The sequence below is a fragment of the Siphateles boraxobius genome, unplaced genomic scaffold (genome assembly GCF_051911475.1).
Source record: "Siphateles boraxobius isolate OS27281-9 unplaced genomic scaffold, OSU_SipBor_1 51, whole genome shotgun sequence".
NCBI lineage: Eukaryota > Metazoa > Chordata > Actinopteri > Cypriniformes > Leuciscidae > Siphateles > Siphateles boraxobius.
This window is the reverse complement of record NW_027509153.1, coordinates 1,089,000-1,107,997: the sequence shown is the minus strand read 5'-3', so window position 1 is coordinate 1,107,997 and position 18,998 is coordinate 1,089,000. Positions and strand designations below refer to the sequence as shown.

The window sequence follows — 18,998 nt, the reverse complement described above, 5'->3', positions numbered from 1 at the left end:
CAGAAAAACAGTCCGTTCGGGGAGCTCATTCTCCCCCCCTCTCGGGCGCCCCTGGGGGTATTTCTCCTTAGGGTTTTCCGTAGCGTGTTTTGGGTGCTCCCTCTCGGGAGCTGCAGTTTGGGGAGCTAACCCGCCCTGCCCCGGTTGCCGTCTCTCCGCGCTGTCCACTGTCTCTCCAGCAGTCACCACACTTTCGAGGTCGTCATCCAGCCTTTTCCTGGAAGTCAATGGCGATGCCATGCTGGCTTAGTACTTGAATACACCTTGTGGTGCAACCTGGACACATCGTCAGTGATACTAAGAAGTCTCTTGACAGTCTTCCAAGTATTTCTACTATACATGGCGAACTGATTGAACAAGTCAAATTGTATAAATATTTGGGTATATTAATTGATGATCAGCTCTCTTTTTAAGTTGCACATTGATAAATTGGTACATAAGCTCAAATTAAAAATAGGATTTAATTTTAGAAACAAAGCCTGTTTTTCTTGGAAAACCAGGAGGTGATTGGTTGCTGCAACCTTTCTTACTGCACTCGATTATGGTGACCTGCTCTATAGAAATGCGCCTGATAAATGTTTATCTTTGTTGGATACTGTTTTCCACAGTGCACTAAGATTTGTGTCTGGATATAAAGCATCAACACATCATTGTACTTTGTACAAAATGACAAATTGGCCTTCATTATCAGTGAGGAGGCACTTTCACTGGCTTACGTTTATTTACAAGTCTATGCTGGATATGCTTCCCTCTTACCTTTGCACTTCTATGTCTCGCAACAGCTGTTCCTACAATTTGCGCTCTGGTAATCTGTGTTTGTTATCTGTACCTACGGTCCGTACAGAGCTCGGTAAGAAGGCCTTTAGTTATGCAGCCCCTTCCACATGGAACACATCGCAGACTGATTTGCAGTTGCGAAATCTGATTTCTTTTGGTCAATTTAAACACTACATGACATTTTTGGAAATAGATGCTATAAATTGCTGTCACTGCTTTTAATATATAACTATTAGTAACTACATCTTTTAAATCTACAGAATGTATAAATTGTACTTTTAAGTAGTCTAATGTTGATTGTTTATTATCAGAACGGTTTTGTTAAATATTCTTCTTGTTGTACGTGTGTTTGTTGTTCATATTTGTTACTGTGCACTGTTAAAGCTGCAGTAGGGAGTTTTGAGAAAACGTTGACTTAGCCTGAACATTTGAACAAGGATGCATATTTTCATATTCAGGATTCCGATTCGAGCGGCTGGTATCAAATGATCAGATAAATGAATAGAAAACGCTTTGCTGATATGTCTAGTGCAGAAATCTGAGTTTGGCCCACAAGTGATGGAGAAAAAGACAAAAGGCTTAGTTAAATATATGCGCTGTTTTTTTTCCCCACAGAAAAGCACAAACCTTTAATTAATTACATGCTTGCAGATTGTGTTAAAAGTACCTTTCACAGTAAAACCTCTATCACACTACGTTAACTGACTAGAGGCCCACAGAGAAGGAAATGAATAGTTGAAATAAAGTCGTTATTTTTGTTTGTTTTTGCGCACAAAAAGTATTCTCCCCAACAGGAGACATGTCACCTTTTTCACCACTGTTAAGTTTGCAGGTCTGCATTTGTAAATCTAGGATTTGATCATGCCTTAGTGTAACCAAGCCGTTGGTGCTCTCTGCGGACATTTGTTTTTACGTGATGTACATAAGTTATGTTTATATTAGTTTATATCATTTATTTTACATGGTCTATTTTAAAAGCCTTGTTCTATAAAACCCATATGATTACTTTGATACTTTATTTGAACAAATAATTATAGCTTGTTATTATATATTTAGGTAACACTTTACATAAGGTTCATTAGTTAAGGTGCTGTACAGTTTCTTCCAAAATTTTGCCATCAATTTCTTCGAAATCAGACATAGTAACTACTTTCTCGTGCTGTTGTCTGATCTGCCTGACCCCAGCGCAACTCAAGGATGATCTGATCACCTTTCTGATATTATTGATTTTCTCAGAGAAGAAAGAAGCAAACTCACTGCACTTTCTCACTGAGAGCATTTCACTGGGAATCTGGCTTGGGGGGTTTGTCAGTCTCTCTACAGTAGCAAAAAGAGTGTGTGTGTTGTTTATATTGCTGTTTATAATATTCCAGAAGAAAGTCTGTCTAGCTTTGCCTAGTTTCTTATTGAAAGCATGGATGCTGTCTTTGTAGATGTTATAATGGACTACAAGTTTTGTCTTTTCTGCATTGTCTTTTCATATTTTGCACTGCTGTTGAGTTTCTCCAAGGTGCGTTTTCACTAAAAGAAAGAGAAATAAGAACACAAACTACAACTTTCTTCAGCCACAGCCTTAGATGAAATAATCGGAAGATTAAATTTTTTTTTTTAAATCTCTGAAGATCTCAGCAGAGAAGGATTAAACAACTCCACAGACATCATTTCCAGCTTCATTTATTACTAACCAGATTTACTTTCTGTCAGATGTCTACAGCAGTTCTTATTGAGAATTAACAAGAGGTTTAGATGTTGATATTTGGTTGAAAATATTTAGTTTGCTTTAGTTGCGCAGTGTTTGCTTTAGTTGGGCTCTTGACTTTTGTTAAGTAGTTTCTTTTTCAGCTATTGCAGGTGTTTTCAGAAAACATTTCTGCATAAAGCAGATTAACATGTCTGTTTTAATGGTCAAATGACTACATTAAGTTCTGCATGACTCCAAGTTGTAAAATCTGGCGAAGTTGGACGGCAAAGACCAACCGCCCACTGCACAGATGCCACCAATAGACACGCCACTGGACCACACCTCACAAAGCTTATTTCAGACACACTTCTGGCAGTGTAAAGATGTAATGATCGATAACAAAACAGAGAGAGCTTTGCTGACAAAACAAATGTAATATTTAATTACTACAATACTAACTTCTCGGTAGAAATGTCATCAAGAGTGGGAAAAGTTGTTAAAAATGTACACTTTACACACAAACCCTACCACCAACTTCAAATTTCAGACGCCATTTTTATTTCTTAGCTCAACAGTCAGGAAATGGAACACACAGGATTGTGGGATATCAAAGGCAGCGAAGGATCCATCTATGCTGCCTTCAAAAATCACTCAGATGAAGGTATATCAGTAGATGGGATGTGGCATGATCATTGGATTGGGACGTGCCTTGTTACCTTCCTACCTCCATCTCCTGCCTGCAGAGGTAGCCTTTTTCAGTTTTCGGACGCAGCCGCCTGGCAAAACAGTGTGATGCCGGAGGGAAGGAGGAGCCTGGTGGAGCAGAAGGGGTGGAGTGTTGAGGTGCAGTCCACAGTGAAAGACCATGGTGGAGCCTGAGGGATGGCAGACCACGGTGGAGCAGAGGAAGCGCAGAGCCAAAGGATTGACAGGCCGAGGTGGAGACATGGGCCTGGGGGCCAAGGTGAAGCAAGGGGATCTGCTTCACAGAGCTATGCGAAGGCCGAGCCGGAGCTGCGAGACACCAGAGGAGCAGGCGAATCCAGGGCCGTGGACTGACCTGACGGTGCTGACTCTGTGATGGACCTGGCGATCAGATCCAGCTTCGGTTCAGATGCCGTGGCTCAGGCTCTGATTCCGGGATGAACTCTATGGCTGGCTCTGGCTCTGTGGAGGGTTTTTTGCTCGTGATACGAGTCAGGTGCTGGCTCGGGATTTTGGTCAGTGGAGGATCTCCGTCGAGGTGAATGATGGAGCTGGAGGATCTCTCTAGCTGTCCGGGACACTCCGGGCAGGGGCGATGTGTCCTATCTGGATCTGGCAGAGAGATGGCTGCTGGAGGTGTTAAAAGACCCGGGGACTTGGAGTTGATGGTGGCGTTGTCCTCGACGACTCCCACGGTGAGGGAAGATCCGCAAACCCACAAGGTAGTGATGTGACGTTCGGCACCGAGGCTTCGAAGCTTGTATCAAAAAAACGAAACATCTCACATGAACCACTGTACCGGAGCTTGATTCGTTTTGACATAACCATGTGACCAGTGACGTCCGAAGCTTCGTTTTGACAAACAGCCACGTGACTGCTTCATATTCTGATTCATAAATAGCGCGAACCTTGCGCAGGTTTCGTGTCATGCGCTTCGGTAGTGAACTGAGACCGACTGAGACTGAACCACAGAGTGAGCTCTTTTGAATTTTCAGCATGGAACCAGCCAAGCGTTTTCAGGTCGTATCCACAAATACAGTGAGCTAATTATTATTATTATTATTTTGTCATAGCAGACGTTTTGACAGCCGTTCTGAATCTTCGAAGAAGGAAACGCAATGCATTGGAGGACACTCTTTTTTTCTGCGCCAATACGATTCATTTTACAGTGCGTTGCGACGCAGCACGCGTGCTTCTCGAGCAAGAGCCCGGGTAGCTCAGTAGGTAGAGCATCAGACTTTTAATCTGAGGGTCCAGCGTTCAAGTCCCTGTTCGGGCGAAGGAGCCTCTTTTTGTGGAGCGGTACGTTTTGTTGCTGAGTTCTTGCTGATCTACACTGGCCTCGGGCATCGACGCCTTTGTAGTCAAGGACACGTCGGGTAGACCGGTAGCTCGCCTTGATCGTATAGTGGTTAGTCCTCTGCGTTGTGGCCACAGCAACCCCGGTTCGAATCCGGGTCACGGAAAGGTTTTCTGGGTGCCATTGAAATTGAGCTCCATGTCACCACCTCTCCTCACCCCGTCCTTCGGACTACTCTTTTTGTGCACGGCGCGTGCCCTTGATGTGCTCTGGATGTTCGAGGGAATTGAAACTGGGACATTCTTTGAAAGCATGAGCTCTCATTTTCGAACCCTTAGAGAAAAGACTGAAAACGAAACGCTCCTATTTATTAAGGAAGAATCTTGCTTCAGAGAGAATATGGTGCGTGTATATTTTCTAATCGCTAGGTGTCAGTACACTCGCTAGCTGTTACCTTGAGTGCCGCGGGCTTGCTATTTGCTACAAACAACTGCGCCTTTGACACAAGTTTACAATAACGATAAGAGCGCGGCAAGTCAACAGCATTGAAGCGTGTGAAGAGGCTTTCCAGACAAGTAGCAGTGAGTTTTTGTTCTTTTTCCTAGCATTATTTTCCTTTAATGACTATTATCATCAGTCTAATAGGCTGCATTCCCACTAATTTGCAAATATATTTTGACATAGCAGACGTTTTGAAGGCCGTTCTGAATCTTCGAAGAAGGAAACGCAATGCATTGGAGGACACCCTTTTTTCTGCACCAATACGATTCATTTTGATGTGCGTTCCCACGCAGCACGCACGCTTCTCGAACAAGAGCCCGGATAGCTCAGTCGGTAGAGCATCAGACTTTTCTTTCAGACAAGACTGAAAACGAAACGCTCCTATTTATTTCGGAAGAATCTTGCTTCAGAGAGAATATGGTGTGTGCATATTTTCTAATCGCTAGGTGTCAGTAGCACGGATAGCTCAGTCGGTAGAGCATCAGACTTTTAATCTGAGGGTCCAGCGTTCAAGTCCCTGTTCGGGCGAACAAGCCTCTTTTTGTGGAGCGGTACGTTTTGTTGTTGAGTTCTTGCTGATCTACACTGGCCTCGGGCAGCGACGCTGCAAGGCACCAAGCCAAACGACATGCCCCTTTCAGCCAGCTTGTAGTCGTGGCCGTAACCTCCACTAAATTCAAAAAAACTAAAGTCCTAACAAGTCCAAACAAAGTCCTAACAAGTCCAAACAAAGTCCTAACAAGTCCAAACAAAGTCCTAACAACTCCTAACAGTGTCCTAACTCCTAACAACAGCGGGGCAAAAGAGCCAATCATATGCTTCGAAACAGTTGCCGCTACAAGGGGGGCAAAAGAGCCAATCAGATGCGTCGAAACAGGGCCCCGTGCGCACAGTGTTCTCATTGGTTGACTGATGGAGACGATGTCACAGTTCATTCTGAGGTAACTTTATTTACCGGCGGTGAATATCTCTCGACACTAAAAGTAAGTAGAACTTACTAAAATTATGTAAATCACTGAAATGAAATCGTAAAAGTATGTGGTGTGTTTGTAAATACTTCTGCTGTGACAAACCTTGGATGTTTTTCGTGAAGTTTGATAAGACGGTCACAAACCTTAAGAGATAACGCTGATCGCAATGTTAATTATTTTCTTTACTGAACTTTTTAAGTGTCTTTTGCGTGTCTTTCTTGTGTCCATCAAATTAAACTAGAACAGAGATGCTCGATTTTGTCTCTGTGTCAAGTGTTAAATGTCGCTGCTAAGTTTGATAAGACGGTCAGAAACCTGATCGCTATGTTAATTATTATTTAATATGAAATTTATACTATTTTTAACAAAAGATAGAACTGACAGCCCGTTAAACTGTCAAATGGTGTAACCACAAAAAATGACCAATATCTAATATTTCACACCTCCTAGAGTTCATGCAATTGCATGAAATTAGTAGTTTATTTAGTAATATCCTATGAGAATATGTTTTATTATAAATGATATGGGTTTTTCGTTGTACTGAGCAAGACCATATGCTGTAAACATCTTGTTTTATGTCTATTCTTTGACCATTTGAGTACAAATGGTTTAAACACCCATTATTACAGTGTAGTAGAGTATTAAATTATTATTCATATTAACTTTTTTTGTAAAATATTAGTCTTTTAGACAAAATATTGGTTACACCAACTGACCATATAACATCTATTGCAATAGGACAAGAAATTGACACAGAAAATAGGCATCAAGGTAAACTGAATTGGATATTTTAATATATAGTCATGTCATTCATCATACAATTTCAGATACCAATTGTTTTCAAAGAGAGTGCTATAAAGTGTGTGTGAGAGAGAATAAGAGTGAGTGAAAGAGTGGGTATGATCATTTCTTAACAAACATGAAGAAACAGGATTGGCTTGTGTTGTGATTTCAGTTCAGTTCTCATACAATTTCAGTTTGTAAAATAACAGCCATTTTTTTCAAAGAGAGAGTGAGTGAGTGAATGTGAATGTGTGTGTGTGTGTGTGTGTGTGTGTGTGTGTGTGTGTGTGTGTGTGTGTGTGTGTGTGTGTGTGTGTGTGTGTGTGTGTGTGTGTGTGTGTGTGTGTGTGTGAGAGAGAGAGTGAGAGAGAGAGAGATGGTGAGTGAGAGAGTATCATTTTTTTCCATTTCTTTCATCACTAAACTGTTTTGATTACATTTTTAATAACCGACAACCATCCGTGTGAGTTCATGCCATCTGATGAGATCTGAACAAACTATTTCACATTAGCATAACAATATAAATGAAACAGTGTCTCAGAAACTTAAGACTTGAAATATTCCTGACCAAATTAGTTGAGACTGTGGAAAAAAACATACAACCTTATATTGTAGTTGCTTAATTTCCTATCTATCTGTCTGTCTGTCTGTGCATGTAGACCTACATGTTGCCTACAACAGCCTAATGACTGCCTCTTGTCCTATAGAGATGCCAAAGGAAGGAAAGCCAGATTCATTCTGGACCGGCGTCATGATGCTGTTTGCCCAGGGGAAATATAAATTTTCCACTGGCCAGAGACCTGGGAGCAGACGTTGGAAGGCAGTGTTAGAGAGGATAAAGAATTGTCCCCTGACCCCTGCATTTGGCCTAACGGTCAGAAAAAAAGACATTTTTGAGAAAAAGATCCCCTGCAAATGTGGCTACCATGATGTAAGTAATGTCATTGAATCCTTAAACATATGATATGAGACAAAGATGCTGACAAATGCTTCCTCTACAGCTGTTTCCCATGGCTGGTTCTTCGTTGTGCTTGATTCTCCAAATCACTGTTTTGATGCAGAGTTTTGTGTGATTTAGAGGATAAGAGGATATAGAGAGTAAATACAAAATATTGTTTCCCTCAGTCAGGACAGCAGACAGGGACCGCAGCAGGTCCACAGCAGACAAGCACCGCAGCAGGTCCACAGCAGACAGGGACCGCAGCAGGTCCACAGCAGACAAGGACCGCAGCAGGTCCACAGCAGACAGGGACCGCAGCAGGTCCACAACAGACAGGGACCGCAGCAGGTCCACAGCAGACAGGGAGCGGTGATAATACCATGACATGCTCCCTTTGTGCTCAGGAAGTGCTCTTTGACCAGTTTACTCAGCACCTGTCAGACTTCCATGTCCAGGAGAAGTGTGAGCAATGCGGCACAAAGGCCATGGGTGCTGTCAGGTTATCAGAGCACCTTGAGAAGTGTCATGTCTCAAAATCTCCCACAGACCTCCCAAACATTTCTCCTCTAACCCCTTCAGCCCGTCCCTCCACTACCCCAGCCCAAGAGATGACACCGACACCAATCGTCTCTCCCCGAGATGCTCCAGCTCCAGTCTGCCTCACAGCCCAAGAGACGACACCAACCATCTGTCTCCAAGTTGCTCCTGCTCCTAGCCCTTCCACACTATCTGAGATGGCACCAGCGACTCAGAGTGGCACACCACTTCTTCCTTCTCCTGCTTCTGCTCCTCCTCCAGCAGCACCAGGGCTCCCAGTCCCTCTGTGCTTTCCAGAGGTAAGGCGGGCCAGGTTTTTGCCAAAGCCGTTCCTCCGGGTCATCAAGCCAGGTGATCGGGAGTGGATTGCCCACATCCTCTATGACGCAAGTTGGCAGCTGAGACAGAATGTCAGGGAGAATTGGCACCACCCCCCCAAGCCCAATCAGATCTGTGGCACCTCCAAACCCACATGATTACTTTCGACAGAGGATGTTCCTGGGCACCAATGCGTATGTGGGGCATCCCTCTGAAATGCACTCTGTGCAACCGAAAGATGCACCACTCTGGCATTTACACCAAGGTCAGAGAGGTCATTGATGTGGATAGCAAGTACTATTTAATAGGGGGAGATTACCCAAGGTGCAGCCAGTGCAAACAACCTGTCTGTCCTTGGAGTAGTGACATTTTAAAGCAACTTGACCCCTCTAAACCGCAACAAATTCCCTGCTGTGTTGACTACACATTTGGCACTGGACAGAAAATGTGTGACACTTTTGCGTCCTAGAACAGCAGGGAATAGCTCCAGTTACCTGCAGCAGGCCTTTCAAGAGGCACACAGTGAGGAGTGGGCTAGGAGATCCTGTGACTATTTCACAGATTGTGAAATTCACAAGAGATCCTGCCTGAAGCAGTCCCAGGCTGTTTATCCCCCACCACCACCACCCTTCTCTCCCTTGCCCCTGGCCCAGTGGTTCGAGACAGTGCATGCCAACGATGTTGTCGGTCACCTTGATGAACTCAAAGGTGTCATCACTTCAACGTTTGGCAGAATTCTGAAGCTTGATTCCACTAAGGTAAATGTAAACCTATATAAGCTTGAGCTCATTTGTTCTTTTAGGGTTTGATAAGAATACATATGCTAATGATGTATATACTTTTGTTATAACAGGTTACCAAAAAACTTGCTGGGGGGATTGAGAACACGGCAACATGGATGTCCAATGTGGGGAACGAGTATGGTCAGGTCCTCAACTCGGTCCTCACAACCGGCGAGGGGGCTGGGCTGGATGACTTGTGATCGTTCAACGGTACAGGGATGCTGGTGAGCCACAGCCAGCTGCTATCTATGTGGATAGAGACTGTTGCAGTGACAGAGGTGGGTTTCCTGTAATTTGTGTTGATGTTTTTTTTGCCAAATTAAGGCAGTTGGTGACAATACAAACCAAAAAATGCTTTTACACAGGAGTGAGCCCAGTTCTCCATTGGTTTCGGCCATGGACGTCCACTGTGCGGTTGGATGTGTTCCACTTTATGAGGCGATTCACCAACGGTCTCACCACAGAACACCATCCACTGTACGGTACGTTGCTCCAAATTGTCGAGTTGCATTTTTGAATGGGATTACCAGGACATCTGTCATCTGAAAGAGGCGAAGCGGTCAGAGCTGAGGCAAAAGCATCAGGGCCACGAGCCAACAGATGCCCAGGTGTTGGCGAGCATCAGCTCTAAAGAGCTAGCCAAGCACTGCCGCAGGAAAACCCGTGGAGTGGAGGAGACTCGTGCCCTCATCAAAAGTCTTCTTGACTCCATGTGGCACCTTGTGGACGGCACTGGGCTGCACCTTATAAACCATGAACGCATGTCTCAAGTGTGGGAGGTACAGCAAAAGCACCTTGCCTGCATTCAGGATCCACCAGGAGTGCAGCTTTACACAAACATTGGGTCAGGGCTGGAGAAAGGAGAGAAGACACTGGATGTGCTAAGATGCAGCAGAGGGTCCTCCTCTCTGGAAAGCTTTCATAAGCACCAGTTTGCTTTCATTCCAGGCATGTTAAAACCTCACACACATATGGTATATTTTGCTATTGAATGTTGACATAATATTGTTTTAATTTGTTGTAATCAGTGATCCTGTTTTTTGTCTCATCCGGGTGGAGATGCAACAACAACACAAGAATAACATTCGTTTGATGTCCAATGTGAATACGCTCAGCAACAAAGTGTTGGGAAAACCTCTTCTTCCAGAGTTTATCCCCCCTGGGAAACCTAACGGTAAGAAAAGTCTGCTGTTGATGATGATCAGACCTATATTGTGACATGGTAGGCAAGTAAACAATAATTTTTCCCTTGGTGAATACTTATTGCAGGAGAGCGTATTGCTGTAGAATATCTTCTGGTACAGTCCAACAGAGGAGATCTTATGAGCCAGCAGATTGGTATTGGTGAGGTACATCCTGCCTGAGATCTTGGATGAAGTCCTCGAGGACGAATGTCCTGATGTGACCGTACCACAGGCTCATGACCTCACATTGCAGGTAATATTATATCAAGAGTATATCAGACATCAAAAAAATATTTTAAAACTAATAAACAGTTCATTTTTAATGTAGAAGAGACACAAAAAATGTAAAAGATTGTTTATTCTTTATTTATTCTTTATTCTGTGTATACTTTTATTAATCACCTCAGCAATTTGGAAGCGGTGGCCCTAGGCCCTAGGCCCTGGCCAGATCCCAGGTCCCCATTGGAGGAGAGTGATGCCTCTGCTGGGCCCATCTACTCCCCATTGGAGGAGAGTAATGCCTCTGCTGGGCCCATCTACTCCCCATTGGAGGAGAGTAATGCCTCTTCTGGGCCCGTCCTCACCCGATTTGATGAGAGAGATGCCTCCGCAAGTCCCGTCCTCACCCCATTTGAGGAGAGTGTGCTCGTCACTCCAGCTACGGTAAAGTGGATAATGTTTCACCATCAGAAATGTGGGCTTCTTTATATTTGCTCTTGTACCAGATGTTTAAAATTTTATGGTGTTTATTGGTTCAATTCTTGTAACAGGACACTAGGTGTGATGCCAGAGGGATTCCTGGATGGGAGGCAGTTGATGCCTTGGCAGGTTACCTGGTTGGGCTTAACCGAACTATAACAAAACTCTCCAATGCTGAAGTGGCAGAGATTTTGAGGTTATACTCACATCTAAGTGTCTTTGACCAGACCCCCACCAGATACACCCTCAAGAGCAAAAAAAACAACGTTGCCAGGACCTTGGAGGGCTTCAAGAAAGCGCAGTGGCTCTGCTCCAGGCCGGCAAGCAGCTGAGAGGTATCCACATCTCATATAGCTATATTCTTTAGTATTTGTATCAATGTATTTATGTCAATATGTGAACATGCATATATAATGAGCACTATGTGATCTGGTCATCTATTTGCAGATTGTTCATGGTCCATGGTCAGGCTGCTCACAGACCAGACCAAAACAGAATTTCAGAGTGTGTTGCTCTCAAGCTGTACAAAGAGTACAAGGAAGCCAGAAATAGGCCAAAGGACAATAAAGGGAGGACATTTGCCATACCCCAGTCTATTGTCATGGCATACTCTCACATCAAGCAGCTAGTTGAGGACTGCAGAGAGATCATGGACAGGAGTGACCTGGTACTGGTAAACATAAACAACACCACTGTGTCCTCCTGGTGAGTTCATCTTTAATATCTTCATTAATTGATTGAATTGCATATTTGAACAAAATTTTTAACAATTAACACACTGAAAAATGTTCTGAAAAACTCTAGTGTGTGTTTTGTTTTCTGTCTCTGCAGGCTGTATGATTGCCAAAAGAGAACTGAACGGGGTTCTTTACTTCAGGGTGTGCAGCTTCCACAGCAGATTGCCGTGGCTAAAAAATCCCTCCTGGAGGTTTGTGACCTACCATCACAGCCAGTTCAGCATGGACACACTCTTTTGGAGTTCCAGGAGCCTGAGAACCGTGAGGGCGAGGCAAAAATCCGCCAGCGACACAGTTCCAGAACACCTGCTATTCCACAGACAGGTGGGGGAGACGCAGCTATTGCCAAACACGATGCTGCTTCCTCTCAAAACAGCTGTATGGAGGGCTGGTCCTCTGCCTACAAGCCATCCCCAACACACTACCAGAGCTGGTCTTCTTACCAGGCACCCCTGGCACACTCTCATGTTTGGTCCTCCACCCACCCACAACCCTCAGCATCCACCCAGGGCTGGTCTGCAACCCACCCACCAACCTCAGCATCCACCCAGGGCTGGTCTACAACCCACCCACACCCTCAGCATCCATCCAGGGCTGGCCTGCCACCCAACCACCACCCTCAGCATCCACCCAGGGCTGGTCCTCCAACCAGGGCTGGTCTGCAACCCACCCACCACCCTCAGCATCCACCCAGGGCTGGTCCTCCAACCAGGGCTGGTCTGCAACCCACCCACCACCCTCAGCATCCACCCAGGGCTGGTTCTCCAACCAGGGCTGGTCTGCAATCCACCCACCACCCTCATTATCCACCCGGGGCTGGTCCTCCAACCAGGGCTGGTCTGCAACCCACCCACCACCCTCAGCATCCACCCAGGGCTGGTCTGCAACCCACCCACCAACCTCAGCATCCACCTAGGGCTGGTCTGCAACCCACCCACCACCCTCAGCATCCATCCAGGGCTGGCCTGCCACCCAACCACCACCCTCAGCATCCACCCAGGGCTGTTCATCCACCTCCTACTGTCCCGACCAACCTAGGTTCCCTCACCAAGCACTAGATCCCTTTAATCGCCAGCGTGAATGGCGATTACGCAAGGCAGCCCTTGAGAACCAGGAGCGACTGAGGAAAGGTGAGCCCCAAAGATGAGAAAGGCAAAAGAGAGCTACCACTATGAGTGTAAGCTGTGTGGTCAACCTAAATCAAAGCAAACTGGACACTCACAGGTACGTGGCAAATGGTACTGCCCTGCATCTGGACAGACCCTTGAGGAGTGGAGAAGCTCTTTGTAAATGCACCTAATACATTCTTTTTTATAAATATTTTTAATAATATGTTTTATTTATTTTAAGAAAATGTTCACATTCACTGTTCAAACCATCTGCAAAGAAAAAACAAGCAAGAAAATAAAGTAGAAAAAAGTATGTTTGCTGTTGCAAATAGAAAAAAAAAATTAGTTGCTGTTGCAACTATTTTCAAAAAACAAAATACATAGGATAGTTGCTGATGCAACTATTTCAAAAAACAAACAAAAAAAACAACTCTTGTGGTGTAATAGTAACACGTCCATCCTTTGGGTGGGAGACTCCAGGTGCAAATCCTGGCAAGAGTGTGCAACTTGTTGGCCCAATCAGTATTTAATTAAAAAATAATTTATGACATAATTTAATATGCATTTTCTCCTTCTTTTCTCATTATTATTACAAGATGTAGCGGCGGTCATAATTATTATCATAACATTTTGTTAATAACAAAGCATTATTATTCATACCAATCCTATTTGTATCTGATTTTATATATATGATAGATTCATTGCAATCTCTAATAGTTTACGTTTATTGAGACATGTTCCAATAGCTGAAAAAAGCTGCCCATGAGGATGAGGAGCTAGTGTCAAAGGGGGAACCGCCACGGAAGAGGCTGACAAACGAAAAGTACCACTACACCTGCAAGGGGTTTGGACAGGACAAAATAAAAGGACTGGACACACCCAGCTGAAGGGGCAGTGGTACTGTCCAGCATCAGGACTGACCCTGGATGACTGGAGGAAGAGTGTATAATTGCTGTCACCATTACTTGTCTGTCTGTTACAATAAAGTTTAATAATTTTATTGGAGCCAATAACAGTCTTCACGTTTTTAAGTAATTTCCTCTTGAATACCAGGACAGTGAGTGTCAACCATTGAATGTAATTGTTAAAACTAAAGCCAGAATTACTTGCAGAATCATTTTACATTTATTCACAAAACCCAACACTCAATTTGGAATATGTTTTATTCACTTGTGCTGCACAGATGTAGTCTTTCAAATAATTGAGTTTACAAAAAAAGGAGGGGAAACATGATGGGAGAGTTATTTACATTTATACACTGTTAATACTGTTATAGCTTTAAATGTAGCATGTGACATTTTGAGTTAATTATTTGAATATTGATTTGTTAACATCACAAAATATGTTTACTTACAAGAGCGTTTGCTTTAAATGCATTCATGTGCATAATTGCATAATCACAGGGTTACTACTGTAGGGATTTATATGGAAAAGAGTTCCTGTGTTAAAAATGACTACGTTACCCACAATGCATTGCATGTAGTACTTCCGGAATGCACTACGAGACTAGAGAACAAGCGAAGATGCAAGCGATATTGCCACGGCATAGGTTCGAATCCCGCAAGAGACATGAAATTAAAGTGATGATACTTTAATTAAAGTGATGAAGTGATGCTATTTGCAAACCTTGCAATAAGTGCAGAACTGTGTGTAAACAATGTTGAGAAGATAAGAAAGTAGATAAAAATTGATATATTGTACGTTTTGCTCCTTTTTTCTCCTCTTCTTTTTCTCCCTTTCCTCCCTCTTTTCTTCTCTCCACCCCCCCCCCCCCCCCCCCCCCCAAGCAGTCTCTTTTGCCTCTTCCTTGGCCGAGTGGTTAAGGCGATGGACTAGAAATCCATTGGGGTTTCCCCGCGCAGGTTCGAATCCTGCCGACTACGTTGAGTTTGTAACCTTCTGGAGGCCTAGCTTAAAAAATTTTAAAAGGAAAAAAAGTCACTGTTACAGGATTACCCTTGAAAAGAGTTATGTTGGTAAGAAACCATTTTGTCTGCAGACCGGTAGCTCGCCGTGATCGTATAGTGGTTAGTACTCTGCGTTGTGGCCGCAGCAACCCCGGTTCGAATCCGGGTCACGGCAAGGTTTTCGGGGTGCCATTGAAATTGAGCTCCATGTCACCACCTCTCCTCACCCCGTCCTTCGGACTACTCTTTTTGTGCACGGCGCGTGCCCTTGATGTGCTCTGGATGTTCAAGTGAATTGAAACTGGGACATTCTTTGAAAGCATGAGCTCTCAGGTTCGAACCCTTAGAGAAAAGACTGAAAACGAAACGCTCCTATTTATTTCGGAAGAATCTTGCTTCAGAGAGAATATGGTGCGTGTATATTCTCTAATCTCTAGGTGTCAGTACACTCGCTGGCTGTTACCTAGAGTGCCGCTGGCTTGCTATTTGCTACAAACAACTGCGCCTTTGACACAAGTTTACAATAACGATAAGAGCGCAGGCAAGTCAACAGCATTGAAGCGTGTGAAGAGGCTTTCCAGACAAGTAGCAGTGAGTTTTTGTTCTTTTTCCTGGCATTATTTTCCTTTAATGACTGTTATCATCAGCCTAATAGGCTGCATTCCCACTAATTTGCAAATAAATTTTGACATAGCAGACGTATTGACGGCCGTTCTGAATCTTCGAAGAATGAAACGCAATGCATTGGAGGACACTCTTTTTTCTGCGCCAATACGATTCATTTTGCTGTGCGTTCCCGCGTAGCACGCACGCTTCTTGAGTAAGAGCCCAGATAGCTCAGTCGGTAGAGCATCAGACTTTTAATCTGAGGGTCCAGGGTTAAAGTCCCTGTTCGGGCGAACGAGCCTCTTTTTGTGGAGTGGTACGTTTTGTTGTTGAGTTCTTACTGATCTACACTGGCCTCGGGCAGCGACGCTGCAAGGCACCAAGCCAAACGACATGCTCCCTTCAGCTAGCTTGCAGTCGTGGCCGAGTGGTTAAGGTGATGGTCTAGAAATCCATTGGGGTCTCCCCGCGCAGGTTCGAATCCTGCCGACTACGTTGACAGCTTGCGCCTGCTTTAGTTTGTAACCTCCTGAAGGCCTAGCTTAAACTTTATAAAAGGAAAAAAAAGTCACTGTTACAGGATTACCATTGAAAAGAGTTATGTTGGTAAGAAACAGTTTTGTCTGCAAGCTAAAGATGACAAGGCCCCTTTGTAGTCAGGGACACGTCGGGTAGACCGGTAGCTCGCCGTGATCGTATAGTGGTTAGTACTCTGCGTTGTGGCCGCAGCAACCCCGGTTCGCTTCAGAGAGAATATGGTGCATGTATATTTTCTAATCGCTAGGTGTCAGTACACTCGCTGGCTGTTACCTAGAGTGCCGCGGGCTTGCTATTTGCTACAAACAACTGCGCCTTTGACACAAGTTTACAATAACGATAAGAGCGCGGCAAGTCAACAGCATTGAAGCGTGTGAAGAGGCTTTCCAGACAAGTAGCAGTGAGTTTTTGTTCTTTTTCCTAGCATTATTTTCCTTTAATTACTATTATTAATTACTATAAGAAAAAGATGCTACAAGCATCAGTCAGTTTCGCACTATTTCACTATTAAACGTCGAAGGCAAGATTTTCTTCAGCATTATTGCTCAGAGATTGTCAACCTAGCTATTAAAGAATGGCTTCATTGACACTTCAGTTCAAAAAGCGGGCATTCCAGGATTCTCAGGATGCTTAGAACACATCAGTGTTATCTGGCAACGAATTCAATCATCTAAAATGGAGAGGAGGGATCTCCACGTGACATTCCTGGATTTGGCTAATGCATATGGTTCAGTGCCGCATGAGCTTCTTTGGGCATCATTTGGTTTTTTCAGGGTACCGATGTCGATTACAAATTTAGTGAAAGCCTATTTTGGAGATTTTCAATTTAGTTTCTCAACTCCAGAATTCAGCACTACATGGCAATGCTTAGAGGTTGGAATAATGGCAGGATGCACCATTTCTCCACTGGCTTTTACCATGGCAATGGAAGTAATCATTAGGGCATCAAAATGGGTAGTAGGAGGAGAGTGATTGGCTTCTGGGATGCGACTACCACCAATCAGATCATACATGGATGACATGACAACCATGACTACAACGGTAGCCTGCACTAATCGGTTATTGGGGAAGTTAACAGATAATATTGAATGGGCACGAATGCAATTTAAGCCCTCTAAATCAAGGAGAATCTCAATAATTAAAGCAAGGTAGTAGATAAAACATTCTTCATTAATGGTGAGGCAATACCAACAGTTTCTCAGAAGCCAGTGAAGAGTCTAGGGAGATGGTACGATGGGGATCTAAAGGACACAGTTCGAGTGGGAGAAGTTAGACGACAAGCAGTGGAAGGGTTGAAGAGCATAAACAGCTGTGCTCTACCAGGCAAACTGAAACTCTGGTGCTTTCAGTTTGTTCTTGTAAGGGGTGTACAGTTAAAGACCCAGAACCAGATATGAAGAATGAAGACCCAGAGTCAGAATTCTAAAAAATTTAAGAAAATATTTACTGAAGATAGTTTGCAGTTTCATCAGCAGAAGTCAGCTTCAATACTCGCACAGGAGTTCGTAGGCCGCCCCGCTTACAGTTACAAAGATCACAGCAGTTATACGATTTCCAAGGTCTAAGCTACGTCATTGCTTACAGGATGAATGATTCTCATTGGCTATGAAATAGATAAACACAGTAATTTTCCACACATATACAGATAGACTGAAGCATATCTCCATCAATTATGCAGCTGAAGTTAGGCACGTCATGACCTTCCAGGTCGCAGATTTGGGTTGCTGGGCGCCAGCATGTCCAGAACAACAACTCAGTCAATCTCCAATAATGCCAGTGGTTCCTTAACCTGTAACCAAGAAGACTAACACACACACCGACACACCGCTTTTCCAAGGTTGGATTTGGCCGGGCTCTCACTATAAACAGGAGAGTCCTCTCAAAACATCAAGATAATGCGTTCTTTCTCTCAAGGATAGCTAAACTTTAGTCTAACTGGAAAGAAAGGCTTTAACAAAGAAATGACCCCTTAAACTATTGGCTTCAATGACCCCTACATGTTTTAACACATTGAAGACATTTCTCAAACACAAAACAAGTCCCTATTTCATTTCTGGAAGCTGGGTTAAATAAGCAAGCACTGCATTCAGATATCAAATACAGACATTAAAGAAACATGAAAAGAACATTTCAGTAATCACACTGGTAACTTATATAAATAAAGTAAAATCTCCAGAGAAGTCATTCAACTCATTTGATATTTAGAAGGAAAAATATTGATTAATACCTTAATTATAATCAATCATTACATATACATTGAAGCAGCAGTGGATACCAATCCACCCCCTTCAGTCTACTGCCAAGGTTGCTGTGGCCACTGACTGTGTACGAGGTTTCTTTGACAACAGTGGATAAGCTGGAAGCGTTAATAAGTTCATACATCAGGAAATGGTTGGGAGTTCCACGCTGCCTCAGCAGAGTGGGACTTTATAGTAAAGGAGTATTGCAGCTGCCAGTCTCTGCTTTAACTGAGGAGTTTAAGTGTGCCAAGGTCAGACTGGAAATGACTTTAGCAGAGTCACGCGACAAATGTGTAAGGGAGGCAGCCCCTGTGGTAAAAACTGGTAGAAAGTGGTCAGCAAAGAAATCTGTAGTAGAGGCAAAGGCTGACCTTCCAATTGGGGATATCGTGGGACAGGTACAGCATGGAAGAGGGGGTTTTGGGCTCAGTTTAGCTCCTTCTAAATGGCACAAGGCAGGCCCAGCTCAAAGGAGGAAGCTGGTAGTCAACGAGGTGCGAAAGCAGGAGGAGAGGATGAGATGTATAAAGGCCATTTCCCAGGCCAAGCAGGGAGAGTGGATGAGATGGGAGAGTGTGGAACAACGCAAAATGGGCTGGCAAGACCTTTGGTCAATGGAAGAGAGTAGGATCAGTTTCCTTATTAGGTCAACATATGATGTTCTCCCATCACCGTAGAACCTAA

At 43.9% G+C, this 18,998-nt stretch overlaps 3 non-coding genes across 3 annotated transcripts; all 3 read left to right on the top strand.

Moving 5' to 3' along the window:
* The first annotated feature begins 15,034 nt into the window (after positions 1-15,034).
* Positions 15,035-15,106, top strand: trnah-gug (transfer RNA histidin (anticodon GUG)). Its single transcript has one exon. It is a non-coding gene; the product is annotated as a tRNA-His (tRNA).
* Positions 15,107-15,757: 651 nt separating this feature from the next.
* trnak-uuu (transfer RNA lysine (anticodon UUU)) lies at positions 15,758-15,830 on the top strand. Its single transcript has one exon. It is a non-coding gene; the product is annotated as a tRNA-Lys (tRNA).
* Positions 15,831-15,950: 120 nt separating this feature from the next.
* On the top strand, positions 15,951-16,032 carry trnas-aga (transfer RNA serine (anticodon AGA)). The gene has a single exon. It is a non-coding gene; the product is annotated as a tRNA-Ser (tRNA).
* Positions 16,033-18,998: the final 2,966 nt, after the last annotated feature.